The sequence below is a fragment of the Theobroma cacao genome, chromosome 7 (assembly GCF_000208745.1).
Source record: "Theobroma cacao cultivar B97-61/B2 chromosome 7, Criollo_cocoa_genome_V2, whole genome shotgun sequence".
Lineage (NCBI taxonomy): Eukaryota > Viridiplantae > Streptophyta > Magnoliopsida > Malvales > Malvaceae > Theobroma > Theobroma cacao.
Window position 1 is genome coordinate 14208842 of NC_030856.1, and position 3707 is coordinate 14212548.

Consider the following 3707-nt stretch of genomic DNA (forward strand, 5'->3'; position numbering starts at 1 on the left):
TTGGAGAGAATTCTTAGAGAGCAATGTTATCATTTCTTATTCATTTTTATTGACATATCTAAAGGCCAAAAAAAGTATTTTTACTTGTAAGTTTATTACAATAGCAATTTAATTGTTTTTATACATGTGATACACAATTATATAAGTATAACATCCTATAAATCTCAAATAGAAATAACAATTATAGAATTGCTTTCGAATCAGAGTTGGAAATGACAGAATCCTTGCCAAAAGAATGTTGTTGCTTCATCCTAATCATTCTCAAATTGAAATAAAATATGTAAGTTCTTACAACTGATTTTCAAGCAAAACACTAAAAACTGCCTAAAACAGAAACTATAGTGGGTTGGCAATTCATTTAACGTCTCATAAACAAACGTTAGAACTGAAGCCCACAAACACTGTTAATTTACAAATGCAAACACTCATATATGAACAAAGCTTAAACGATGAGTATCCAACCCATATGCTCAAAGCAAATCCAGAAAGACTAAATGTTGGATACAATAGAGACACTCTAATATAGTTTCAACCATATGCTCGAAGGAGTCAAATAGAAACGCCAACTACATGATGAGTCTCTTCATGATGCTCGCCTTTTCGAGTCATTTAAAAACTTTATTTTGACCTTCTTTAGCTTAGCAACAACTTCTTTCGTGTCAATCCTCTGCTCTGGTAATTCTTCCGAACATTCCAACGCTAGCTGCAAAATAGATAATGCACAATCCCTTATGGCAGAGTGTCCACCCTCTCCATTATTTAGCAAATTGGTATCTACAACTTCCATTAATGCAGATGCTAGTGACTCATCCACCCAGTTTCTTATGCTCTTTTCTCCAATGAACATTTCATCTGTGGGTTTTTTTCTTGTGAAGATTTCCATTAGAGGAATGCCAAAACTGTACATGTCGCCTTTTATGGATACAATTCCCTCTGATCCACATTCTACATAAAAAATAATCAAAACTAACCATCATTAAAGTATATAATGATGTTACACTAGTATTTATAATGAGATAAGAAAGTTTAAAATTTATTCATCACCTGGTGCCATATAACCAATTGTTGCTAGTGTCATAGTTTGCATTGTTGAATCTTCTTCGCCTAACAACTTTGCAATGGCAAAATCACCCAAATGTGCAACCATATCTTCATCAAGCAGAATATTGCTTGGTTTTAGATCGCAATGAACCATAGGTACTATATAACCATGGTGGAGGCATTCTAATGTAGATGCCACATCAATCATTATGTTCAACCTATGGAAGATATCTAGAAAATTGTTGTGAGAATACAACCATTTCTGGAGGTTCCCATTAGGCGCAAATTGAAGCACCAAGGCTTTGAAATCAACATTACAACAATTGCTAATGATTTAGACTAAATTGCAATGGTGAATGTTACGCAAGACTTCACACTCAACATCAAAACTCTTAAATGCACCTTTTAGCCCCAAATTGAAGACCTTTACTGTAATGTCTAGTCCATCTGAATGAGTACCTTGGTATATGAGCCAAAACTCCCTACACCAAGTAATTTGCTTTCACAATATCCATTTGTGGCCTCATAAAGCCCTTGGTATGAAATTCTTCTCCATTCCAATAAAGCTTGAGAATTTTCCTGAGCAGGTGGCACCTTTGCAATCCTTTTTTGACTCAGTGAAATGATGAAAATCAATGATAGCACTAGTAATGTTGAGCCAACCAGCAATAGAATATATTCTAGAAGTTTACTAGCTTTCTTAGAACGTCCAGCCGAATTTCTTGTGCATGGTGGGAGTTTCAATTAGGGTGCACCACATAGTCCCTCATTCTTCATAAATGACTCAATGGACTGGTTAGCAAACGGTCCTTCGATTGGAATTTCTCCTTGGAATCTATTGAAAACGACATTAAGATATGGGAGATACAAGAGTCTTTGAAAGGACTTAGGAAAAATTCCAGATAAATTATTCTTTGATAAATCCAAGAATTGCAATCCTATCAATCCACCAAAAGACTCAGGTATAGACCCTTGCAATTTGTTATCGAATAATGAGAGATAAGTTAGGTCCGTGAGATCACTAACGCTGCTCAGGATTTCACCTGATAATTGATTCCCTAAAAAATCAATACTGGTGACAACCTTCCACTTTCCCATGTCAATTGGGAGAGCCCCACTAAGAGAATGGGAAGACAAGTTTATTCACAAGATATATTTAAGCCTTGTCTAGGTTAAGGGTATTGAGCCAGTAAACTTGTTGGAGTCAACAAATAGATCTCTAAGAGAAATGACATCACCCAAGCATTTTGGTATTCATCCAGCCAATTGGTTACTTCTGAGATACAAGTAACCTAAACTCTTCAAATGGCATAACTCGGATGAGATGGCTTTCTCTAACTTATTGTCTTCAAGAGAAAAACTTTGCAATGTTCTTAATCTTCTGATTGTGTTGGGTATAGATCCAATCAGTACATTGCTACCTAAGTCCAAGTTTATCAAGCTATTTAGGTTTCCTATTTGTTCTAGAATGCTACTATTCATGTTGCAACCAAAAGCGTCAAAATCCTGAAAAGAAACAGGGAGATTTCCAGTAGACACCGGAGCCTGCCACTGAGCCATGGATTTCCCTGAAAATACAAAAACCTCAACTTTTTGCATTTTCCTAAAGATGATATGAAGGTTATTTCTGTAGACAAAGGCATGGTATTGAAATTATTAATCTTTAGGTTGAGCACTTATAGATCTCTTAGATTGCCAAGGTTAGTAGGAACATATCCAGAAAAAGAATTCCTTGAAATGTTAAGAACAGTAAGTCGAGAGGCATTAGAGAGAGAGGAAGGCACTACTCCATTTAGTTCAATTCTTGCAAGATAAAGTTGATCAAGTTTTGAGGCCAAAGGCTTGTGCTTGATGGAAGATAGCCCGAGAGAGGGTTTGAGCTTAGTGAAATGATTCTTACACTTGAGCTATCAAAGATATGAGAAGGGATAGGTCCGAAGATAACATTAAATTCCAAAAACAAGGCATCCAATTTTGGTAGGTTACTTATCTGCAATGGTGTTTTACCTGTCACAAAATCAAAGAGTCATTTTTATTGTTATAGTGATGTACAAATAAATGACCAATGAAACAGATAAAATTAGATTTTGTTAAATTCAAATAAATTCTTTGATATTATTTTAATACTTTAAATTAACTATCCAATTTTTTTAAAAGATTATTTTGTTCCTCCATCACTAGGTACATTAGCCTAATTGACAAAAGACTTTAGTGGTATAGAAAACCTGGTGTGGAGAAGATCATTGTACATTTACAAAAGTTTCTTCCCACAACAAGCCATCATCAACAAGGATTTTAAACAATGCCAAAACAAAAGCTAGAAATCCTTCTAATGACATCTTAAAAAGAAAACCTATGAACAGCAAATCCATCAGTAAAAACCTACTTGAGAATCAAAACACAAAGAAACCACCTATTGGTAAAGGTTCAAAAAAGAAAAAACCACAATTTGGTGAAAAATATTCCTAACAAGTTGCTGCTTAGGTGAAAGTTGTATGACTTAAAGATGGACGGAGAATAGAGAACTTATGAAGCAAATGGACAAGGTTAATGAAATCATTGATCAGTTGAAGAAAGCTTATGTGAAAGTGAAGAAGATAAGGCACTATTGTTTTTCGCAGCATTTATGAATTCCTATTAGTTATTTTTAAAATCTTTAATTTGTG

The 3707-nt window shown here is 34.6% G+C and overlaps 1 pseudogene; it reads right to left on the minus strand.

The window, feature by feature from the left end:
* On the minus strand, positions 584 to 2139 carry LOC108662794 (annotated as a pseudogene).